The following is a 15,653-nucleotide window of genomic DNA, read 5'->3' on the forward strand; positions in this document are numbered from 1 at the left end:
GTTTATTTAATGTTATACTATATCAAGTAAGCCATTCTCCTTTCTTGATGTACTAATGAACACATTCTTCTTTGACTAGAAATTACATTTATAATAAATCTACTTATTTCATATGAATATTCCATACACACATACATACATACATACATACATACATACATATCACTAGCTCTTTCATCCCATTTCCTCACCTTTGACAATCTGTCCTTACCAACCTGATGCTTTGCCAAAACTGAAGAGAGCTGTGCATAGAATTGTCTGGGAATATATTACACACGTGCTTTCAGATATCTCTCTAAGTGTGCCAACATCAAGCTTCTTTAGTAGCCTTGCCTGCCTTTGAGAGATGTTCTCCCCTGTGTTGAGTATCTCTTATCCTGTTACACAGAATATGCGTGTGAAGGTAATCTTTCTTCCAACTTCTCTGAGACTTGGTGATCCTAGAACCCTCTGTAATATTACCTGCTTCTTTCACTCTGGTTTATCCATTTAAAGGGAATTAACACTTGTCTTTCCTTTCAAAGGCATGCCCTTTGCAAGCTCCATATGGAAACACGTTCCATTATTACTCTTTCCTCTTATACCTTCCATCTCTTAGCCTCTTCTTTTATCTAGAAACATGTTCAAGTTAGGGTCTGTGACAGGCCTGGACATGTCACCTTAGATCATGACTAACGTTGTTGAAGATTTCCTGTGTGCCAGATATTAGACAATTTTCACATAACATTTCATTCAGTCTTCACAGAAACCTCAAAAGGTAGCTTTTTATTACCAGCATGTTATTCGTGAGAAAATTATGCTTAAGCACATAAGTACATTGGCTAAGGTCATGTAGAAAATAAGTGAGTGGTGCCAGGATTTAAACCATGTTTGATTCCAACTTACATATTCTTTCCGCCGTGTCTTACTTGTTTCTTAAAATAAAGAAACCAACCCTCTGCTGCAACCCTGCTGTGTGAAGCTCTCATTTTGTCTTTCACTGCCAAACTTCAGTTAAATACTGCAAGTGTTTATTAAACATTAGTTCTGTGCAAGTGACCGAGCTGTATGCTTCCCCCTGAGGGAAGACAAAGATGAACAGAACCAACTTGATCTGCTAGAAGCTGGCAACCTAATGACTGTATCAGATATGTAAATAACAATAAAACCACAGAAAGAAGTGCTAAATAAAATCAGCCGAATCTTCAGAGAATTCAGATGAAAAGCAACTAACTCTGACTAAGGGAGAATAGGAACAAAGAATGCCATAAAGTAAGCTATGGAAGTCTCCCTGAAACCAGCCAACCATTCCCAGTCAACCTGTAATTTCAACTCCCTGATGTTTCCTTCATACCCTCTCCCATCCTACCACAGAGCCTCAGAATTGGTCTTTCCAATTCCAGACCTTTCCATTTTTCGCTTCCTACAAGTATATTTTTTTCTATTGAGATGCTTCATTACGTCCTGCTGAGCACCTTCACGGCCTGGGTAAATACTTTCCATGGATCTCTGCTACCCATAAAACAGCAACACACTTTTAAATTTCATTCTAAGAAATATTTGCCCTACTTTACAGAGTTATTACAAAGATCCAATGTGATAATATATGGATGAAAGATGTGAAAAGCATAGTCATCCTACAGATAAGCTGTTATTAACATTATTATGTAGTCAACACTTGGGTTAGCATCTATTTCCTGAATTACCCTTTGCCTTAGCCCATTTGACTTCTGTAAATGTAGCTTAGATAGGCCTTTCCATTTCTAAATCTAAAACTTTGTTTTAGATGTGCCTTGAGTTTCTGAATCAGAGTCAGTCTAAAGAAAACAACCTTTAGTGACTCAGTGGATGCCTTTGGGTTCCCAGATCATCCTGACTGCCTTGCTTCTACTTTTTCCAGTGCACGTGGCACAGCAAACCATACACACACAGTCGTGTAAGCCATAACTTTATTGACTGCCTATAGACTATTCTAATGCTAGGCCCACTCTATTTATCTTGGTACAATTGGTGTACCCTATCACAGAGTTCAGTGTATTTACTCTAATATTGTTTCACGGAAGACAAAATTGGGATGTTATGCTGCTCTGTGGTAGAATAATTTCAGCAGAAACCAAGGGAGAAATTTCTCATCCATCCTTCACTGGGATTTATTTCAGATGATATACATCTATACAAAATAGCCCCATTGTGACAATCATCCCAGAGAGAAGGAACGTTGCTCTTCCATGATTTTTCCTGAATCATGATCTGCTGGAAAAGCCTAAATGGCAATCATTAGCTTTGTCATCTTTTTCTCAGAAATTCATGATTCATAAATGGAAGCTATTTTGAAAATCAAAATGAGTTGCAGAAAGTCTCAGCAAAGGCACTCATCTTCTATAACTCTTGTTTCTCTCTCTCTCTCTCTCTCTCTCTCTCTCTCTCTCTCTATCTCTCTCTCTCTTCCTCTATGCTGTTCATCTCAAGTAACTAGGGGGGTTCACTTTAAGTGAAAATCTTGTTATAAACATTGAACTCAAATGATACTGCTAGGAAAGGCTGGACTCAAAGAGATCCAGAATTATGGTCAAATATAAGGGTGTCTTTTGTCTGGTGTAGCCCAGAGAGCTCAGTTCAGCCTTCCAAACTGGCTGTGACTCAAAGACCAGTCAGGAAGCCAGAGGATATCTGAGCTCTGACTCATGTGAACAGTGGACAATGTCAAAAAACCTACAGCCAACCCCCAGATATGCAGACAGTAGATGAACATTGGCCTTATACCAGGCTGAAGATTGCCAGAGCATCATCTACTGGTTCCGTCTCATGTCTTTTTTGCCATATTTGTAAACAGATGCCTCCTTCCTGCCTTAACTTGCAATTCACAGCAGGGCTGAGAAGCAGGACATTGCAGAAGAGGACTGAGGTAGGTTTTCGTCTGGAGCCAAACCGTACATTGACATGTTTCTCCCCGGTACTAACCCCAGTGTCTCTTCCCTGAGTAACCTCTAGTAGCTCACATACAGCTGGAAATGTTCTGTTATCTACATCTGCAGAGGCTGGTGCCATGGACATATGGTGCTGAGAAAGTCCCTTTTCTGTCCACATGTTTTAAAAGAAAATTAGATTTGAAAGATGCACAGAACATCACATTTGGAAACAGGGTTGTCAGCATAAGGGAACAAAACTTTTGTCTAAGTGTCTTTTTGTATGGCTGTGCTGTCAAATTCCAGGAAAAAAAAAAAAACTGAAAAGTTCCAATCAACTTCTTGCCAGAGGAGAGGAATCAGACCCTGGAATATAATAGAGCAACTTCTCGAGGCTATTATTGCAAAGTGGCCACATTATTCCTTCATAGACCTGTGATGTACAAATCCAAGAGTTTTCCAGACATGCCAAGGAGGAAATGCAATCCATTCATGACTCTTCCAGCACCCCAGAAGCTAAACTTTTTGCTTTTCCAGGCTGTTGACAGAGACTGTCACTTTCTGGGCTATACTTAGTCGTTGGGACCTCCGACCCTTCTGAGGACCCTGGTGGCAACTGACTTTCCCAATGATTCTGTGAGCCTCCCTCAAGCCATTATCAGTGATGCTGCCTCTGAGCTAAGCAGTCAGCAGTACTTAAACAATAGAAAGACTTGCTTTCATGAAGAATCAGAGAACAGTTGCTAATTGGAGAGGAAAACATGTGGGACCAGGAAGATTGAGTCGGGGGACGAATAGACAAGAGCAAGAAAAGAGATACCATAATAAAGGGAGCCATTATAGGTTTGAAGAGAAAACTGAATCTAGAGAAATGTCCAGAGACCTACAAGGATGACCCCAACTAACAATCTAAGAAACAGTGGAGAGACTACCTTAAATGTCCTTCCCTGATAATGAGATTGATAACTAACTTATATACCATCCTAAAACCTTCATGTAGTAGCTGTTGGAAACAGAAGCAGAAACCCGCAGCTAAACAGAGTCGAACTCCTGGAATCCAGTTGCAGAGAGAGAGGAGTAATAAGCAAAGGGATCAAGACCAGGCCACAAAAACCCACAGAGACAGCTGACCTGAACAAGGGGGAGCTCATGGACACCCCCCCCCCACACTGATAGCTGTGAAACCAGCATTGTACTTACCCAGACATCCTGAACATGGTTCTCAGTTAGGAAGCCTGGGCAGTCTAAGGGCCTCTAACAATGGAACCAGGATATATCCCTGATGCACCAAAAGACTTTGGGAGCACTTTCCCTATGGAGGGATACTCTCTTAGCCTAACTTCAGCTAGCAACTAAGTGGATGGAAGAAGAAGGTTGCCTTATTTAAACGTTTAAAAGAAGTCCATTTATAGGATATGTGCAGTCTGGAAGGAGGTGAACCAAGCAAGATTGTGGAGATGGTACCAACCTAATTACCAACTAGATCTCTCATCTTGTAGTCCTAATGACTACATTTGGAATTGGGATCATTGGATAATCCTAGCTCCAGTCAAGGAGATAATGCTTTTTATTTCCTATGGCTATATTTTAAGAACGACTATATTTTAATTTAAAGCAACATGATATTTCAGGGCATTGGGAAAGGTGTCTAGATCTCTTACATCTAATCAATGGAACTTCAAAGTATTTTAGGTCCCTTTATCATGAAAGTATTAAAGGAGCTATATAAATGTAGATTATGATTACAATCGAATGGCATTCCCCTCAAATAAAAATTGATAAAATCCACAGGATGTACAGTGAAGTGCACACACATCCTATTAATTAATTAATTAACAAGCACATAAACAATTTACTCAATCACAGGAATATACACTAATCAAAATAAACATGTGGTATAGAAAATTCAATTACAGTGGCTGTTTAACCTACCACAATGCAGAAAAGAAAATATTGAACTTATTTCCTTCCTATCCTTCCTTCTCCTTCTATATCCATCACACAAGACACATGCAGACACACAGACACACACACACACACACACACACACACACACACACACACACACACACACCACAGGACTAAAGTGCAAACTCCTCTTTGGGCTTGACACTTCCCATTGACTTGGGATACTTATGAATAGTCTGTATTGAACTGGGAACTCACCTGACCACAAAGTTGCCTTGTGAAACTGTGGAACTAATACTTGCAACTATATATCAACCCTGCTAACACTGCAAGAGGAAATTAAACAATAAATATAAACTACTAGAAAATTTAATGTAATAACTTGTATTTGACTTTAAAATGTGTAAGATTGAATTTAGAATTACTCCATCCCAAGCAAAGCATGTAATCAGGAGAAACAGACGAGAAATATAGTAAACAGAGCAAACAGCTTAGCCTTCCATGTACCACTTGCTACAGTTAATGTTGGTAGAACATAGACAGCCTCTTCTGTCTCACAACCCAACCAAGTTGTATGAACATCTGCAATCCTATGAGAATAAATGAAAGACAGGCACACCCAGATCCCTGTGAGTTTACTTGTGAAAGAAAGCCTAATGTCTTTTTCCAGATCCCATTTTCTGAATGTATTCATCACTGATAAGTATTTTTCTCTTTGTTTTTGAATATGTCTGTAATAAATGGAACCAGTTTTCTGGTCACCATATTAATTTATGAATAAGGCATGGAAAAATTCCTATTCTATAATTCTAAATACAAAGTAGCAGCAAAACAAAAAAGCCCTCTAAATATCTTATGGATTCGGATGTTTCAGAAATATGCAGAGTACTTGAAAGCAATAAAAAGAAATAACCTAAGAAAATTAAGCAAAATGAATTTGCAATTAGTTTGTGAAATTGCGATAAATGCATTTTGAAAGCAAAGAGTAAAATGTAACTTTCTTCGGTATAATTTGAAATTGCCTTTTGTGCTTAATATAGTTCATTTATAATTAGATGAGGATTTTGTTCTGGTTTGAAACATTCAAAGTTCCATCTTGAGATTGCTATGTACTATGTACACAGAACTTTTCAGCATGAAAGTCTGCTGCCGCCGCCGCGTTTGCTTTGACAGCCTTTATCCTAGTTTTATAGAAATGAAAGACTGAAAGAACACAGCTGGTTTGAACAATGGAGCATGTTCAACATTAGGCCAAACACTTCAGATATTGCAAAATATTGCAGGCTATATTTATAGCTCTTAGCAGGTTTTTGAAATTCATGCTGATACCGCCGTACTCCTTCTTATTGGACCAAAATGCCATTTAATGATTAAATTATCTTGGGTTTAAAAAAAAATGTTTTCAAATGACATGACACTCACACTAACCTCTTGGCAATATCCAAACAACAATGACTTGAAATCCCTTCAAAAGTAGTTCAAGGTGTCTTTAAAATTCAGATCACTCTAGTTACCAAGGTTTTAAGTTTTTATGTTGATCTGTTTTTTCCCCATAAAGAAAGAAAATATTGTCTTTCTGATGACCTTTCTCCCAGTCATAAAGTTGTGCACTGACTCATACACTAGCAGTTTCCAGAAAACCTCCCAAGGGAAATAACAAAAGCAGCTTTCGGGTAATGGCCTCATTTGGCTTAAACTTTCTCCTTCCATGGCAATTGTATTTAATAGAAAACTGTTGGGTTTTCCAATAGACTCTTGTGATTTTGAGGGGACTAGCAAGGTCTCATATTCTTTCTCACTTATAACACTAGGAGCAATAAAAGTGGGCAATGTTTATAAGCTTAATGACTAGAAAGAAACTGAGCTGGATAGTTCAGGATAATGGGATTTCTGCGAATGTAATCAACTGCCCATGTGCTTGGAGGGAAGTTCTACGGCCACACTCTCCCTCCAGCCCAGAAAAATGTTCACTGTCATTTGTCACTGCTGTGCTAGTGAGGCCTCAAAATATGTTCACTTTGCCTCATAATTCAATAGTAATTTTGCTGACTACTCAGTACATACTCACTACACACCGAACAATCAATGATTGTGTAAAATATATATGTATATGTATATATATATATATATATGCATAATACATATGTTCTAACATATACATATATATGTATATGTTAGAAAGATGACTTTTCAAAGTTTTTTAGCTTTTATTTCCAGGTGTGTAGTAATACATAATAAACTATGTCCAAAGTCAGCAAGTTTTATTTCTTACAACACCACATTTTTGGTACATGGCTCTTATGTTGACCTACTGGAGGATCACCAGGTGGCTGGTGTCATCCAAAAGTGTATCCATCAGAGCCATGGAATAATATGCCAGCTCTACAGAGCAAGAGATAAAAATAAGTTGTCTCTTCCTTTGGGAACCACAAAGAGTTGGGAATCACAGTTGCAGGTCAGGTAGGCAATGAGTTCAATCCATTCACTTGGTGGTGGTTGGTAGTAGATGCTAGAAATGACCCCATCATAATGTTCTAGTAAGCACCAACACCACCAGAAATAGAAGAAAACTATCAACTTCCCTCATACCCTCAATACTCGAATTTCAGACAAGAAGGGCAAGTTATGAAGTCCTAAGCTTGGGGGGGGAGGGGTGGCTGAAACACAATACTGAAATCAAGCATACCACTGGTCTTATTCAGTCCTTCAAATTCAGACAGACAGGCATTCATTCTAATAGAAAAATAAAAATGTATTTGACTGATTCAAACTAAAATATTAGTATTTCTCCTTTTTGCTGTTTTATTCTTAAGGAGAGTTTTGGAATAACCATTCCCTCTGAACTTTAATATTCTATAAAAATAGATACAAAGAAGGTTCTTGACATTGTTGAACCTTTGAAACAGCGTTTTCTAAGCTGTTATCTTTTGATTCCTTTATATTCTCTCTGCCCAGAACAGTCATTTGAGGTTCTATTTAACTACCAACCTCCACCCACCCTGCTCACTCCCAAATAGAAGTCTAGACAGGCAGGAACTGATTGCTTTGCATCTCACAATCCTCCCAACTAGCTGCTTAAGTGACTGTTGCATAGGAAGCATGGCATAAATATCTTCTAATTCAATCCTTCTGAAAGTGTCCATAAAAGCAAAGATGGTGCTGTGGGTGCAGGGAAGGAGGGTAAATCCTGTAGTATATATGTGGAGATCTTGGAGTAAAAGAGTGAATACAACTTCCCTTTCCCAGATGTGCATGTGGATAAGATGAAGTATTAGTCACCAAAGGCATCAAGGCAGGTATGCAAGTGGAAGCACCTCCTTTAATAATCTTCCCATGCATGGGTTAGCCAAACAAAAGCCTCAGTTGGATAACTCTTGTCTCTCTTCCTCTTGAGGCATAAACAAATTCTCTTGATATACAACTCTGTACACAAGACATAATAAAATACCTCCTGCAACAAGGGATCATGCATGACAAATAAGCTAGGGAATATTATCTTTCTTAATTTTTACAAACAAGTTATAAGATATCAGGATATTGAACCCTTAGGGTAGTGCTCTGGCATAAAGTCTGGAGGCTGAGGAGGTGAAAACATGCATATTTATGGTAGTTCAGCTGTATGTCATATTAAGGAAATTAATAACAGCTTTAAAAACTTTATTTATTCCACTCCTACATTCCAAGGCTTAGGTCTTTAAATATTATCAACATTTACTCATCAGTGTCGATGCCATCGTTTACACATAAACTTCACTACATCACTCACCTGCTGATTGAAGGAATAACTTAGTTGAATTACTTTCCATTTGATTTAAGTGGGGAACATGGTGTGCACCATTTCTACTTATTTTATGCACAAACATCATAATATATTAATCTTGAAAACCATGAAATTGAAGCATATATTCAAGAATGAATACCTTTTAAAAAAAAACTAAGCAAAATCAGCACATGATAATCCATACAAAAATGAGTTCACCAGTGTCTGAAAAGGATATGACTATTCCTCAAGGGGGCAAAAGATGACAGATTTTCTAGAATATGAATATGTTGTATAACGTCACTCCTTCCTCAATCATGCCTGCCTTTAGGACAAAGATTAAATGCCACCTTTTTGTAAAACCTCAATCTTGCTCTTCACTCAAAAAAAAAAAAAAAAAAAAAAAAAAAGGAAAAAAAAAAAAGAAAAGAAAGAAAATAGCCCATTGATACCATTGATAACCTATTGATCCCGCCCCACATCATGTCATATTTGTGTATGTGTGTTTACTCTAGCACTATGGTGATGAGCAATTATGGAATATTTCTCAGGCATTCTGTATGGCACATGAAGACCAGGAAAGCATGGCACCAGCTTATCTCATGGCTTTATATTTTGTTTCTCCCACACCTAAGTTTCATAAGGAATGGAAATGTCTCTGCTCAAACAGCTGAACAAGCCAAAGGTGGCAGGTGGGGAAAAGGCCAAGACCCACAACCCTATCTACAAGGCCTCACCTGTCCTAACGATCTCCTTTTGTATTCTGTTCATACTCAGTGTCTCCCCTCTTCTTGGTATGCATCATCTGATCCCATTTCCAATACACCTTCATTCACCCTCAAGAAAAGCATGTCTGTTATTTTCTCTACAAAGAAAGCTGAGGAAACTTTTCCTTCCAAACCTTTATAGAGCTAAACATTGGTAGGTCTTACCAAAAAGGTACTGGAGTGTTCATTGTCCTCTTTCAGTCTCCACTGGTCCTGGCAACAGCCTCCTTTTCATCTCCCCGGGGTACTTCGCAGCATCTTATCTGCTTGGTACTGACTACATGCTATCACCTCACATACTTGTTTCATATTCTGTGACAGAGTTTTATCTCAACAGTACAGATGGGATGGTTTGTTTCTCAGTACCCATTTTCTCAGTAAAGGTCTCAGATGTTTTTGTCCCTTCCGAAGTTTTCAATACCTTAATAATAAGGTGCTGAAAAGCCCAAACCACTCCCATGATAGAAGGTCCATAAGCTGGCCTTGCTGCTGGCTGAACTTTCTAAATTAGTTTGACTCACTCCAAGTGAGAACATGGGTTAAAGGTGCCTAGGGCTGGCTTCAGGAAAACTTGATTTGGACATGTCTAAATTGCCTTGGAGGTCATTTATCATGCTGATTCAGGAACAAGAACACTATCAAGTGTTGTGTTAGAGAGATTCCATTCAGCACAGACATGGATATTTCCATCATGGTCATAGAAGAAAAGACCCAGCACAACTGAGAGGGGCATCTTCTGAGCACCTCCCTTCATTCCAGGCCTCTCATGCCCTGTGTAGAACACTTATATTCATAAGACATGGTCATAGACCTTGAAAACAACACACTAATCAAATCCAATCTCTTCATTTCATGAATGAGAAAACTGAAATCAAGAACAATGAACAGAACAGTTTGTACAAACTCAAACCAGCAAATATTCCTTCCCTTCCCATAGCCCCAACAATCATAAAAGGAATGGGTTTTATAACGTTGAATAATAGTTTCTTTTATTTTTTTTTCTTTTTTCTTTTTCTTTTTTTTTTTTTTTTTTAGGCGCAAGCTCATTTGTATGCCAAGGCTTCTGTTCCAGTGTGGCTTCCTTGCTGAAACTCACTTCTTATTTTGCATTTTCAATTAGATTCAAGGTGAAATGTCTCTTTATGGAAATCTTGACTCACTTTTACCTGTCGCTGTGGGTGTATTAAAGTATATGAAGTTATAAAAAGATATGAAATATGAATATAATCTAGTTTAATTATTTCCATCCTCCAAAGACGATGATTGCAGTTGGATGTCAGTGAAATCTCCAGTGGTTGAACTCCATGCTTAGAAAAACAGTGAGCAGAATAAAAGGCTAGAGAGCAGGGACTGGATAGGGGTAGATAGGAGACTGCCAAAAACGAGCATTTATCTCACTGAAAAGAACCTGTTCCTATCATGGAAGAATTGCAGCTTTGAATAACACCAGTGAGTCAAAGCTGACAGCATTTGGCAAAAATTAATCCAATCTAAGCACAGTCAATGCCTATAGATAGAACACTGAGCTTTTTCTTAAATAGAAAAGGACTTAAAACATTATTTCATGACCTTCATTAGGTTTCCTGTCTGTTCTTTCCATTAGCAGAGGATAAATCCCTTAGCAAATGAAGCTCTGATACACCTGGATGATCTTGCTGTCCAGCAGGCTGGCATGAGCCACTCCTCTCTTTAAGGCTGATCTCCATCATTCCATCATTATAACAAGTTGTGTCTGAGTTCTAAACATCCCTATCTGTGTTGATCATCTTTATCTTAGTGGAATATTTTGACCCCTGGATCTCACAACCTAGAGAGCTGGAAACCAGTGTTTTCCAAAGAGGCTTATTCTATAAGCAGTACCTTCTGTAGCTCCCATGCTACAAACACCTCTCTCCCTGCCTATATACTTTAGACAAGTGTTCTAAACCATTGACCTCAAAACCAAGAGTCTTTGGTGTTTTCCCTGCCTGTGCAACATTCTTTTTCTTCTCTTCTCCTTCACTTTTACCTTCTGCTCCTAGAACTTTTTTATGCATACACGTGCAATTAGTATCTTCCTTATCTCCATGTCCAACATACAGGGCTCATAGAGACATCTTTACCTTCTATCTTGTATAAATTTAATATACTATCTAAGTTTCAATACACAGCATTGTACCCATGCTTAACTAGAAAAGAAAAGTGATTTCTAGAACATTGTCTAAAGCACAGCCTTGGAGAGTGTGGGAAGGATACTTTGCAGGTATTATCAAAGCAGAAAACTTTAGAGGAAGTCTCATCCATCAGGACTTTTGATATATTTTTCTGAGTCAAGGAGGCAACAGACAGAAGTAGAAGAGGGAGTTACCCACAGGTGTCAAAAGACTTACATGCACACTCACACTTGGCTTGCCACCTCTTATCTCTTCACCACAGTGAAATGATAGCACATCAGTAGCTCCCTTGCATGTCTTTGTTCTCAAATTACTTATTGACTGATTACTTTTCATTACTATTTCCCTTCCAGGCTCATTGAATTTCATCATTTCCTGTGCAAAGGGTTGGCAGTAAATAGCATAACTTTTCTCAATAATGTACCTTTTTAAGGGTGATGCTGGCTGCTAAACTAAACTGCCCCGCTCTGTGTTCATCCACGGCACACTCCACTGTTAGAACTTCATGAAATCCAAATGAAGTCTAAACTCTTTCTCTGTGGCCTCAAGATATAGGACACCAGATAACATAAAAGTCAACATAAAGTGTCTTAATGTATCAGTGACTTGATTCTCCTGAGTGACCTCAATTTCCTGTCTATCTAAGCAATTTTTCTAAATTCACTTTTTACTCTAGAATTTTAAAAATCAAAGCATTGTAGCATATTATGGGACCTAATTAATTTGTCAGTTTTCTAACACTACTTGCACAACATAAAAGAATATTCATTTTGTTGAGTATATATAATAATATTTTAACAAAGAAGAAAGATAAATATGCTCCCAAGTGTTCATTTCTGAAGTAGACAAAATAATTTTGCCTTCTAGTGTTATTATAGAGGTTAAATAGCATGATATATCTAATGTTATAGAACATATCATCATGTGTGACACTGGAGATAGTAATTAATTTCATATTATTATTGGATCAGGGATCTTAGAAGTGTTTATTGTCTATACATTTCACAAATAATATCTTTCAGTGGTTTGTGCTTAAAAGACTGAATGCATATGTTGATGATTTTGCATTTAGTATCAAAATAACTAATTGGTTGACTCAATTTTGCGTTTTCTGGTGAAGTAATGTGATTTTATATAAACCCAGCCTAAGTAGACAATTCATGCAAAAATAACTGAATGGTGAACCCACCCAACTAACCTGCTTTCTACCCCTTTATAGTGATGATAATATTTAGAATTGAATCCAGTAGGCATTTAGGTGCTATTGACAACTGAAGAACCATATCCCAGTCATACATATTATCACTTCTCAGCTTATGGGCTCATGGGATTGCAAATAATTTTGGCTTTTGAAATTATTATCTTATGTTCTTAGTGTCTCTCACTCTCTATCTCCCTTTCCTTCTTCATATCCCTCTGCCCTTTCCTCCCATATATTCTTCCTCCCCCCTTCCCTTTCCATTGTCAAATTAATGGAGATTACTTCCATCTTGCTGACTATCATCAGTGGGCCCCCAATACACACTTAGAGATTTATATAGTGTTAAATGTTCAAACATTCATCAGGAGAGGGTATTTTGATCGATTAGTGATTTTGACACATTAGAAAAATTGGAGATGTTCTAAAGTCCATTCACTTATTCTGGACTGTAAAAATATCTAAATTGCTTTCACTTTTTAAATTCTCAAATATTCTTACCAAAAGACATTCTAACAGAAAGCCTAGGGTTACACCACACTTACAAAAGTACATTTAAACTTTCCTTGCACGTCATAAATTGATAAATGTAATACCCAATACAAACAAAGGGGAAGACAAAAACCACATGATCATCTCATTAGCTGCAGAAAAGGTCTTTGACAAAATCCAACACCCCTTCATGATAAAAGTCCTGGAGAGGAGCACAGACACTGAGAACATCAATTAATAAGTGGGATCTCCTCAAACTTAGAAGCTTCTGTAAGGCAAAGGACACAGTGGACAAGACCAAATGGCAACCCACAGACTGGGAAAAGATTTTCACCAGTCCTATATCCAACAAAGCGCTGACCCCCAAAATATACAAAGAACTCAATAAGCTAGTCAACAAAACAACAAATAACCCTATTTAAAAAATGGGATACAGAACTGAAGAAAGAATTCTCAATAGAGGAAATCAACAAGGCTGAAAGACACTAAAGAAAGTGCTCAACATCCTTAGCTATCAGAGAAATGCAAATCAAAACAACTTTGAGATACCATCTTACTCCTGCCAGAAAGGCTAAAATTAGAAACACCAATGACAACTTATGCTGGAGAGGATGTGAAGAAAGGGGAACACTCCTCCACTGCTGGTGGGAGTGCAAACTTGTACAGCCATTTTGGAGATCAGTGTGGCAGTTCCTCAGGAAAATGGGAATTAGTTTACCATAGGACCCGGATATCTCCCTCTTAGGCATATACCCAAATGCACATTCATGCAACAAAGACATGTGCTCAACTATGTTCATAGCAGCATTATTTGTAATAGCAAAAACCTGGAGGCAACCTAGATGCCCCTCAACTGAAGAATGGATAAAGAATATGAGGCACGTCTACACAATGGAGTACTACTCTGCAGAAAAAATTAATGGTATGTTGAAATTCACAGGCAAGTGGATGGCACTTGAAGAAACTATCCTGAATGAGATAACCCAGTCACAAAAAGAGGAACATGTACTCACTCATATGTGGATTTTAGTCCTAGATCAAAGGATCAACAGCCTATAATTCACACCACCAGAGGAACTAGGATACAAGGTGTATTCTAAGAGATTCATACAAAGTCGCTCACAGAAGGGGGAAGGGACAAGTCTCCCAGAGCACATGGGAAGTCGGGGGGGGGGGGCAGTGACTGGAGAGAGAAGTAGGAGAAAGAAAAGGGGAGGAGACGAAAGCATGTGCGACTAGGAAGATTGAGTCAGGATAGAAATAGAAGACAGAAGAGAGACAGAATGAGAGAACGAACATAAAAGAGGGAGCCATTATTGGTTTGAAGAGAAAACTGAACCTAAAGAAAGGCCTGTGCCACAGTTGCAGACAAAGTGAATATCTCACTACAGTAGCACTCCTATAAGCAAATGACAAATGGACTGAGAAAAATCAGGGAAACAACACCTTTCACAATAGCCTCAAATATATAGATATCTTGGGGTAACTCTATCCAAGCAAATAAAAAACTTGAATGATAAAACCTTTAAGGCATTGAAGAAGATATCAGAAGATGGAAAGATCTCTCATGTTCATGCATTGGTAGAATTAATATTATAAAAATGGCCATCCAAAAGCAATCTGCAGATTCAGTGATATAACTCTCAAAATTCCAACTTAACTCTTCACAGCTCTTTAAAGAACAGATTTCAGTTGTATATGGAAATGCATAAAATCTGAATAGCTAAAACCCTCCTGAATAATAATAATAATAATAATAATAATAATAATAATAATAATACTGCTAGAGGTATCACTATCACTGACCACAAGTGTACTAATAATAATAGAAAGAGCATAGTATCAACATAAAAACAGACATTTTGTTCAATGGAATTGAATTGAAGACCCAGATATAAATACACACACACTTGATCAAGCCAGACCACCTGAAACAGAGCACAAGGTGATCTTACATTCAAAACAGCTGGACAAAGCAGCATTACAGACTACAGCCAGGATTTCTGAATCTTCTTCGAATCCGCCATGACAGCGCCCCTTACCAGTTTGGAAAGAACAATGCCCAAATTCCCAAATATTGTGTATAAATGTTTGTTTTCATTTAAATGGACTTTGTTATATAAAATAAATTAAACACAATTTAATAAATAAATAAATACACACACACACATGGGTACCTGATTTCTGATAAAGAACCCAGAAATAACCTCTGGAAAAAGGAAGACAATACCTTCAGCAATGGTTTTGGTCTAATTGGATGGCTACATGTAGTAGAAGAATCCAGATAGATCCATACTTACCAACCTGCACAAACTCAACTCCAAATGGAGTTGAGGCATCAAAGGCCTCCACATAAAATCAGATACACCTAATCCAATAAAAGAGAAACTAGTGAATAACTCTTTGGCACAGGACAAGACTTTCTGAAAAGAACACCATTATCACAGACACTAAGATCAACAATTAATAAATGTGACCTTATGAAACTGA

The sequence above is a fragment of the Phodopus roborovskii genome, unplaced genomic scaffold (genome assembly GCF_943737965.1).
Source record: "Phodopus roborovskii unplaced genomic scaffold, PHOROB, whole genome shotgun sequence".
Taxonomy (NCBI): domain Eukaryota; kingdom Metazoa; phylum Chordata; class Mammalia; order Rodentia; family Cricetidae; genus Phodopus; species Phodopus roborovskii.